This window comes from Topomyia yanbarensis, chromosome 3 (assembly GCF_030247195.1).
Source record: "Topomyia yanbarensis strain Yona2022 chromosome 3, ASM3024719v1, whole genome shotgun sequence".
Taxonomy (NCBI): Eukaryota; Metazoa; Arthropoda; class Insecta; order Diptera; family Culicidae; genus Topomyia; species Topomyia yanbarensis.
In genome coordinates this window covers 75,219,521-75,230,865 of record NC_080672.1, presented here as the reverse complement: position 1 = coordinate 75,230,865, position 11,345 = coordinate 75,219,521, and the positions used below count along the sequence as shown (strand labels likewise).

At 38.5% G+C, this 11,345-nt stretch overlaps 1 protein-coding gene across 1 annotated transcript in view; it reads left to right on the top strand.

Annotated features, from left to right (window-relative positions):
- LOC131687006 (histone-lysine N-methyltransferase Suv4-20-like) overlaps positions 1-11,345 on the top strand; it is a 159,271-nt gene continuing 147,926 nt past the window's right edge. Inside the window, exon 1 of the mRNA XM_058971042.1 lies at positions 1-766. The gene's annotated coding sequence lies outside the window, so the exon portion shown is untranslated. The remainder of the gene's footprint in view (positions 767-11,345) is intronic.

Below are 11,345 nucleotides of genomic sequence, written 5' to 3'. Positions count from 1 at the left end.
TCGATCGGAGTAGATGTGTTTGCTGTTCGTATAAGATCGGGGCGTTTTATTTCACGCTGATGCGGTCACTTATGCCGGTTGTGATTTCATGCTCACGCTATTTGAATACAATGGAACCATTCTGGGTGGTGATTTATGGGCAAATTATGCGTTTCGGTTTTCGCGAGAGTGCGTTCCTGTGAACAAAGCTGAAGATCGGTTTTGAACGCCATACATAACAACTACAGTGTATGTTCAGGATGATGTTTTAGCATGAATGGGCAAGCGTGGAGTGGAGAAATTTATTTGTGTTCAAAAAACCGATTGAAAGTTTTCGTACGTGCCCCGGCCAAGAAAGGAAGACCAGTTTAGTATTCTGAATGAGTTTTGTGCGTTTTACAAGAAGACGGTGCATGGAAGAAAACTAAGTGAAAATGGGAAAAAACGATCGGGCCATAAAGTAGATAACAGAGTCACATATGTTTTGTGTTACATTACTGTTTCGTTCCATAACATTTTCTGTGGTTCGTTGGCGCTCTTCTGAATCTACTGACGAAGAGTAGAAAATTGTTTTTTTAGTGAACTGAATTGGTGGAACGTTCAAGTAGCTTACATATGTACAGGGTATAAGCCGCCGACAGTGGATTTCCTTTCTTCTGCTTGAACTTTGGATTCAATGTGTTTGAAAAGGGATCATCATTGCGCTAGGATTTCGGAAGTTGTGTGCTGACTACGCTACTACGGACGCTGGAAGAAGGGTCGTAAAGTGCAACATGTGCGGGAAATGGTGAGCGTTTTTTTGCTTTCTCCGTTATGGTGAGGAGAAATGATGTGATTTAACTATGTTTCCCTGGGGATTCATTTGAGGTAGTGATTGTAACAATATATTATTTATTTCTTTATTGTTCGAATATGTTTCTTCTTATGGAGCTAGCGTCAATTTTAAGGAGGACGGAATTAAGTACAACGTGTTTAGTGAAAATTTATGGGACCAGCTGTGTTTGAATATTCAAATTTATTAATATTAGAGAAGTTTAACGATTACTTAAAGGTTCCCGTAAAATGACTGCAAGGGGTTTTTTTAGTTGAAATTTAACAAACGGAAATAAAAATGTCCAAGAAAGCAATTCTCGGGCCTTTCGTTGCCTGTAGCTTAAGGTAATAATTAGGGTTGGTGATCCAGTTATGACAATATGTAAATCCACGTATGGCTTTATATTGGCTTAAACGCGAAACATCGAGATTACTCGAAGCATTAAATATGAATAACATATGGGTCCCCCGCGTCAAATTTACAACCAAAATTTTAATCCCTTTCAAAAATGTTTCTTGCATTCTATAGCTAAAAAAAATGACACATTTTTTGTTTTGGCTGAAAATCATATTTTTTTCAAGTTATGAGTTTTTGAAGTTTATAAAATTGAAAAGTATTCAATATTTATGGATGATCCCTAATAAACTATGCTTCACAGGTCGCATTGCTTGCTTGGAGCGAATCCTAGACCCTATTTCCTTCCAAACCACCAACTCCGCGACACCTATGGAAGAGTCTGATGAACCTCCGGTATAAGATTCCTCATTTTATTCAAACGATCGCCGGGTAAAATCAGCACCGACACGATAGAAACCACGAATAAATTCGTCGCGTGATTGAATATTATTAAAAAATATAAGCAGTGCTCCTTATAGCCGGCTATCCGGAGTTCAAGTTGCTTATTTTGCTAATCGTATTAATACAACAAATGATAAATTTCCCAAATTCTCGGCAGCCGGCTGCCCAGAGCAATTATTACATGATAACGCTATTGGCACACTTACTAACAACTCTCCCCTTCCCGTGATACATGTGGAGATGCAGAGGATTCCTCGGTCTCTAGTAGCAACATGTATCGGACTAACATTCCTTCCTTTCCCAGAAGATCTGCATTCGGACGTGGCCGGCGTCGGTATTGATCAGCATGCAGGGATCGGAATAGATTGTACAATGTGGCTCATCATGTTATTCCCAAGCATGTTGTTCCAATCAACATTTTGCAACCTAATTTGGTTCTGGTCAATAACGGAGTAGCAACTACGGGCGATCTCTTATGCTTATGCTTATGCTTATGCTTTATAAAATTGAAAAGTATTCAATCACTGTTAACTATTCGATGCATGGAAAAAATATTGAATGAAAAAAGTTGCGTTTTTCATGACCTTGCCGGAAAAAATTACGTTTTGTTTTTTAAACAACTTATGTATTCTACAATTTTTATAAACAAATTGATTTTTTTTAAAGTTGGGCCAATTTTTTTGCTCATTTTTCCTTTAATTATTAAGAATTATGCTTAAAAGGTTGTGTAAAATTTTTGAAGCGGATCTTAAAACACTGCGAGATATTACAATTATAACATTAAAAATTGTATGTGCACTAGACACCAGTATTCGATCTATTATAATTGAAATAAAGAACTTCGAAAGTAATTCTGAAATTTTTATACAATCTATTCAATATAATTAAAAATGTTTTTCAAAAATAGAATTTTTAGTCCAACGTTAAAAAAATAATTTGTCCCTCCCCTAGGTTGACGGTATATTTTTGCATTAGTTTCAAAGAACCTCTGACAAACAACAGCTTTAAGATGGTAATTGCACTACGCCTCGATAGTGGTGCATCGAGGAGACCGAGACGGCTTATGGGCCTTTTTTATGTTTTGTGTTTTTTCATACTCTGCACCAGCCCAAACTAACGGTCAGCCAACAGTCTGTGCACACTGGCATGGCCGACTGGCGAGTCGCCGTGGATTGACTTTTTTGTAGGCTGTATTTGCAAACATTGTTCAACAGCTTAATGGCAATGTTTGTGAGCACGACTTGTAGTGTGGGTCATTGTGTGTCGATTTATCGATCGACTTCGTCATCATGCACAGGGTAATTTAAAAAAGATGTAAATGTAGTTGTTAGTGGTTGTGTTGTAATAAGTATAATATTTAACACTAGTGTACAACTAAGTGTGTATACGTTCGTCTGAGTACTTATTTGTGATAGCAGGGTCAGAGAATGGATGCAGAACGTATATGACAGATTAGTGGATGCCTCTTCCTACGATTTGTTGGTCACTTTTTAACGGCGTTCAATTCCTGCATTCGATTCGATTCATTCGGGAAGATCGGATTGGATAAATTGAAGTACGATTAAGTTACCGACGCACGTGAATAATCTATTCTCGGTCAGCATAGCATGAAAAAATAAGTAGTTTGATTGCATGTTAATGTGTTCTTTTCTTCTACTTCATTTGGGTGTTTTTGATGTACTTCTGGTAGTTCGCTTTTCCACTACTCATGTGTACTAAAAGTAATATCGTCCAATTTTTACGCATCTACTTAATTTCTTTCCTTTTTCTTCAATCGGCATGTTTTTTTTTCTTTTTATTAATATATCTTATATTAGATTTATACTAACACTCACTAACACGATGAAATGCATATTCTCTCAGATACACTTACAATCTCTCCCATTCCAAACGTACAAACGCTCGTGGCTTTCGCGATAACACAAACCTGGCCACAAGCGCGAACATTCAATTGCAATCCTCCACACATACTGACGCGCGCGATTTTGCCAACAGTAACACCCCGATAATTAAGTGATCGTTTTAGCGCTTACAAACGCGGTCTCAAGCATTAACCCGATCATGAATCAGTCACGTTCGGAAGTCTCTATCCTCGATCCTAGCAGGATAGACTCATGCTTTTAGTTGTACCAAACAAAAAATGACGCTCGTATTCACTAGACAACACGTTCCATAGCGATATGAACCATACACTAAAAATTAAATATCAGATTCACGGTCCGCGCGCGATCATTCAAGATCATGTGTATGGCCATACGGTTTTGGAAAATACTTTTTACACGTGAAGTTATATACCCGCTAGCACATGCGACAAAAACTTTAACATACAAACGCTCAAGCCCTTCGCGATCATCCACGCACACCTACGCTCGCGATCTCACAAACAGGATTGCACCCCGGAGACTAAGTGAACATTTTTACACTTATACATGCACAAAGTGGTCTCAGGAGTGAACCTACAAGCGGTCGTGTTTGCGTGAGGTAACCGGAGTCCGGAAGTCCCTACCCTCGGCCCTAGTAGCATAGGTAATGTCTTCATGTGGGTCAAACAAAAAAATGACGTCCATATCAACTAAACAACACGTTCTATGGCGACATTACTAGGAACTCTAGTAATATGGGAGAACTCACTCCCTTCTAGCATCTGAACCGCACACTGAAAATTAATTATGAGATTCATGGTCCGCGCACTTATCTAAAAACACACGCGAATATGCGAATTGACATACGGTTATAAAATCGTATTTATGCCCGCAATGCCACATACACACGACAAACACGTTAGCAATCAAATGTTCGAATCCTTCGCGATCATCCACGCAACCTATACCCGCGTTTTTGCAAACATAACATCCTGGTGATAAGGTGAACGTATCAGCACTTATAAATTTTCAAACGTGGTCTTCAACGTAAAGCTCCAAACTCCCGCGCTCACACGATCATGGACCGATCATTTCCAGAAGTTTCTATCCTCGGTACTAGCAGTTTAGGTCTATGCATTCAATTGGACCAATTAGAAAAATGAAAGCTCTCATATCTACTGGACAACACGCTCCATGGCGACATGACCGGGAACTCTAGTGATATGGAATAACTCACTCCCTGTAAGAATGTGAACCGTACACCGAAAACTAAATATCACAATGTCGGTCCACGTGACCATCCAAGAGCACATGCTCTATATGAATGTCTACACGATCACAAAATCGAATTTATATACGCGAGGTCACATACACGCAAGCACACGCGACAAGCACGTTAACAACGTTAACGCACAAACGCTCGAGTCCTTCGCGATAATACAATCTTTTATCATTCAAACGTTTTGCTAGATATCATATAGTGATATCAAATCTACGAATATGTGTACCTTCTACCAGGAAGGCTTAATGACTGGATTTTTTGATTATTTTACGACGAATGAATCGTCAAGAGACTTTGATGTGTGGTGAATAAGATAAAGCCACTCAGAGTAGCGGCATTCCAAGAGGCTTGTCCGGTTCGATTTATACGTGCATCTAGAGGAGTAGATTATCGAACTCGCTGGACACAAATAGAAGGGTTTGGGCTCGCAGATGTAGATACGGGTCGGAAGCATTTAAGTCAGATCGCAAAGTTTACAGAAATGAAATCCACTGTGCTATGAGAACAGCTATCTTTTTGACACACACTTTTCAGTCTGGTCGGAACCGTCACCAACGATTGCTTTTAAAATGTTTTCGATTAATTCTGATTCTTGGGCATTCGCTCGTGAAATTGTTACAACCGAATCGATTCAATGTGCAATTGAAAGTTCTGCTCCGTAAAATAATTGAATCGTTCCATTTTTTATATAACTTTTATACAACTATGAACACTGAACAGATTTTGAAGATGTCCATTTTGAAAACAACACGAAGTAATTGTGTAGCTTCATATATCACGACCTGGATTCACGCAATGCTTAGCAACCGACATGCTAAGACACGTGCTTATTGCAGACACTCAGTTTCCTAATATCTACGTGTCATACCAGACCAGTGGATAGTGGGAAACTGATGTCTTAACAGACAAGTAGATATTAAACTGAGTGTCTACGTATGGTCTCAAGGTGGTGTGCTGTCACTAGTTTTATAGAATATTGTCACTAATGGCTTGTTGAGGAATCCTAATGAACTTGGATTTCCGACATATGATGATGATGAACAGTATATGCATTAACGCACTTTTTGAATTGATGTAGACAGCCTTGTGTTTTTGGGCAAAAGATTGAATATCCAGCCTCTGTGGGGAAGGGAGAAACCGGGTGTGTGCTCCCAACTTCAGAGGTAACTTATCATTACACGAAGAATTCTGACCATGATATCGCCCAATGGGGGCTCCCCAACTACTGCTGCTCTTAGTATGGGGCACAGTGCGAACGATCAGCGACTGGAAGTGGAACAGCAGGATTCCGGGAGTGACCAGTTCCAAAAGTTATCACTAAGAATGGGCAGAAATCGCAGCAATAGAAAACACATAGAAAGTAACGCTGCTCCGGTGAGAGATCGATAAAAGTTGTATATATCTTTCCTATGCACTTGGTTTTATTTCTGGACTTCGTAAAGTTGCATTGTTAAACCGCAATATTTCTATTTTAGGTTCAAATATGTTACTGATTAAAATTACGCTGAAACTTAAGAAAGGAAATTTATAATAGGGGGTTTGGGTAGCGTAGTTGGTAAATCGATTGCCTTGTACGCAGCGCACCTGGGTTCGAGTCCCGATCCCGCACATAGGGTTAGAAATTTTTCATAAGAGATTTTTTTACCCGAAGAGGCGAATGACCTTAAAGGTTAAAACCTCTCTAATCGAAATAAAAAAAATTATAGCAAAAAATTTTCAAAAATGCTCAATAAATTTCACAAAGAGTGAACAAAGCTCCCCCGTTTCATAGTACTGCATCTACCACAATGAAGTTATTCAAATGATTAACTCCTAGTCGCGTTATCTCGATATGTACATACTATTCATATCTATCGTATATAAAAATAGGAAAATTATGCTTGGTTTAATATTTTTCTACTAGGACATCCTATCCCATTCTAATATTTACGGAAAGGGGGCATCCAAATATTCAAACACATTTTTACGGATAAGTGCGAAATGTTTCGAAAAAATCCGACCCGACTCGTACCCGGAATAAATATTTTTTAATGTACCCGACCCAACCCGTACGTTATGATAACGAAACCCCGATTCCTAGGGGTACGGGTTCGGATCGGGTATAGGGTAAAATACTTGTACCCACCCATCTCTACTATAGACTCTGATGATCTTCGGTGATCGAGACTGTTATGATTGCCATTTCGGACAGGATAAATTCCAGATGCGTCATTTGTCGCACGAGATCTTTGACCACATCATGGCAGGCTGCCGTGTTCTAAATACCGCAGCCTACACAGAGCGTCGAAACAGTGTTGCTAATATTTTGCACCAGTAATTGAAATATCTGACGTTTAAAATACGCACACTGAGATCTTGCATTTTTATACTTCCACCCTCCCTTTAAGGCCAGATAGGGGGTTTGTTTTCCTCCTAATTCGCCGCATATACGATTTTTTTTCTCTTTTCAATTCGAACGTCAAATCGGCACAATACCAACCCCACGGGATAAGTCTATTGGCACTGCAACGTGGTCTTTTGGAGTAGATTGTGCTTAACCTTCCGGAAGTCGCGCTAGTGCACTGAGTGCACGCTGCTCTGAAAATCTAGCGAAATCGTCATAGCGCACCAGCGGCTGCTCGTTCAGTGGGCCATTTGCGTGACTTCCGGAGGGTTAATTGCCATTACCTAGCCATGCCCGTTGCAATCAGCACTGGGTGACTCACTCGCTTGGTTCTATCGGGCCAATTTCTGCATCACAATCGCCTAAATCTACTGGTTTATGACAAGGGCTTTGAATTTGCAGGTGTTGAATTAGCTATAATCTCAACAGGACTTCCGCCAGCGCTGATTGCTCGTAGCCAGAGAGGAGCTATAGGATTTATCAGTAGGGTTCATTATTTTTTCGAGCGTTAAAAATCTAGGCTGTTTACAGTTTTTTGTTGTGATTTTATTGTGTTGTTATTTTCCTTTTTTTCACCTTTCTTTTTCTTGCTATCAGCAAAATCATAAGATAAGATATAAATCTCCGAATAATATACGAATGGGGTCAACCGGTGCAATTTACTTCGGATTCTTGATCACATTGAACTGTCAATTAAATTCTACAATGTTGTGAACTGAATAGCAGCTGATATTTACTGTCAGCCATTCGCAGAAGCAGCAATTGTGAATAGTTGTTAAGCCTTCCTCAATAAATGAATACTTAGAAACAAATGTTATGTCTAAAGATATTTTTTATCAGCACACGTCGCTTTTTGCGTGTGCAATATGTCGTCACTGTTGTGCTATCTTATGACAAACGTCATTTTAGGGTAAATTGAGTTAGATATGGCACATTACTTGTCTAAAGAATCTCTACAAAGTGGTGTTTTCCGAATTTTGACATTCTGCTCGGTTACTGAGATATAGCAAGAAACGTGCCAAGAAATTGGATTTTTTTGCTTCGAATGACTGTATCTGGAGATTGGTTCAAGTTATCCTGAGGTATTGGATGTTTTTCTGTGTAAAATGATCTGAGAAACACAATAGCATAATCATTTTCAACATAAAATTACACGAATTATGAGAAAAATGCAGTTTAAACTGCAAATATTGCATATTTGGCAACACTGTAACCAAAAACTTCTTCGTTTTCAAGATTCCCTGAATTTCCTTCAAAATGAATCTCACCGATTGTTTATAGACCAAATTAAGCCAAAGATATGAATAAAAGTTATATAATTCAAGATTTATTTGTATGGAAAATTTTTAATGCCCGGTTATGACACGCCATACAAATTTTGTCATCGATACACACCTGCGACACGTGTGAGTGCGACCTTAGACGCATAAATTATCTTCTCTGAATTGTTTGTACCATTTAAAAGCTTCAAGATAATCAATCTCAAATTTTATGAATCGTTTTTTTCGAAATGTGCTAAATGACGCTTGTCATAAGATAGCACAACAGCGACGATGTATCATATCGATTTAATATCGTAATTTTGTTGTCTTGGGTTTCTACACGAAACTTAAAACTACGTTGAAAAATCTGTTGCAATTGTTCTAGTGGTGCAATTGTGTATTTCTCATTTATGAAAACATTAATTTCATAACTTGATATGTTTAATATAATTTTGAAAAGGAATTACGTTGCTGTTATACTTGGCACTTTGATATAGGAATAAAATTCAATATTGCAATTGAACAATGTGGCAAATGAAAAATACTTTTGGCCATAAGTAATCTTAATAATTTTACGTCAACTCTCGAATTTCAAGAATTTTAATGTATCTACACATTGAGTTATATTACATTGATTTATTTTTTGGTATAGATTATTATGGGACATTTAATATAATACCAAATTCGGTAACTTAAAACATTTGAAATTGCTCTTTCCGCTTACGGAACATGAATGAAATTTTGCCTTTAATACGTATTATTATTCACTTACTATGCTTAAGTTATCATTACATAATATTTAAGCAATCCATCGATTACAAATTGGATATAGATAGTTCCAATATATCAACTACGAAACTGCCTCCAAGACACATTTTTCTCGACATCTGTGTATTTAGCTAATTAATGTAAATATTTGTAGCAATGATTTTTGGCAGCACTGTATCATCATATTTTAGGAATCATATATGCACAACTAAACATTCTTAAATCCTCCTCACTCCTCTCAAGCGAATTAAGAAATTAAAGGGACGGCTGCATCAGCAATCGGTTTGTAATTCAATCCATTTCATATGCGCGTTTTCTGTTGACCTAGAGCATACAGTGTGCGGATGTTTATGAGGCTAATAAATAAGAAGAACATATGCTAGTAGAGTAAGCTAAATCGCCAGATCTGCGGTGCGGCGTCCCGGGTACCACATTTGAACGAAACGTGAGCATCGCTACCATACCGTGAGGATGCACGCGACTATCGGTTCCCTTCGTCGTCGTCGTCGCCGTTTTCGTGTTTTGGAAGCTGTGGTGAATAGATCAAGCGGATCACTGCTCACGGTTAGCTTGACTTTTGGAAATAAAAGCATGGGTGATGGGTGATTTTTCGTTTCTGTGTTAAACTCGGGGGTCACAGATCAGCAACAAATTCGATCAGTCACGTCAAGGGGAAGACTAAAAGCCGAAAATTACCGGCTTCCGAAATTTTGAACATATGTATGCGGGAAAGATGGATTATGTCTAGCTGCTAGGCGGTGTTTGGGCGACCTTCACTCTCGGTGTTTAATGGATTATATGCATACGCTGTTTGGCGTACTGGCATGATGCTGCGAGATGTGTAATGTATCCCATATTAATGCAGCTTCCGAACGGAGACGTTTAAATTGAAGGTACATTAATAGGTCAAAGAATTTAGTTGATTTAAGAGGTTATATCTACTTGATTGAGTCGAACAAATCGTATTTCTGGCATTTTTAAGTGACTGTTTACTCTTCGCTCCATGATTTTCCCCAAAAAACTAAACGCGCATATATTTGGAATGCATATCGAATGCCTCTTTATTCCGGAAGTCATGATTGTCTAAATGTGCATGACTGTTAGTGCATTTTGAAAGTATTTAAAGCAGTTGAACTGTAGCTTTCAAATAAGCAGTTTCGCGCCAAGTGAAGAAGATAATAAGAATGACGACGGATTTACATTGGTCACCCGTAAGTGCAAGAAGCAGGAAAGAACATCTGGTCGCGAGCACCAAGGCACTTTTAATGATGAAGACCTTGATGTGGAGGACAGGAGAGAATTAATTCCCATGATGCAGTAGATCAGCTGCGAAAGAAGGTCTCCGCTCGCAATAAAAAGTTGCGCGCACGAGATCCAACGGACAATCAATAATAATTGTTTTTATTTTTATTTTTTACATATTGTAAACACATAAAAGATCCACGGCTCCGTTAAGCTACCGCTATGAGCCGTGTAAAATAAACGAAATATAAAAAAAAGTTTCGCGCCAACTAATTTTTGGAGGTGTTTTATCAATCGAATCTAGCACTGCAGAAAAATCACCCATATTCTTCAGAGTTTTTCATGTTTCTTGGCCCCTTCGAATTTAAGGCAATATAAATTGGGAATAATGTTTGCGTTAGAATATCAGTTCGGCGTGAAGGAGTTAACTAGTAAAACACCCCTTCCACAGGTTGCTGAGCTTGACAGTATTGTAAACATCATCAAGCCATAATATGAGAATTTCCACTCTTTAGTTTCTATTTTCATTATGGTTTACTAATAGAGGCAAATTAATTCTCATTTTAAATATCCACCATTCATAATGGTTACTCTGGATATTGAATTATACTAGAAGACGGCTTCAAGCTGTTAATCATAATACGCCTCGATAGTGATGAATCGAGAAAGGCGGGACGGCCTATGTGTGCCTATTTTCTGTGCTATATTTTCCTTCCCTTTGCAGGCTCACTGCCAATAATCGACCGATAAAGAGATAAATGAGAAAATATGTGCTATCAACCTATTTGGGGTAGTCAGTTATTCAAGAAATAGTGTAGGGGAACGTGGTCGGTTGTCGGCAGCCTTTTGTCTTTGGCTCATAACATTTCTCCAATTGCATAATTTAGGGACATAAGCGTACTACCATACTCCATTACTGCTGAGCCATGAAAATGTATTTTTTGCGGCTTTTCTA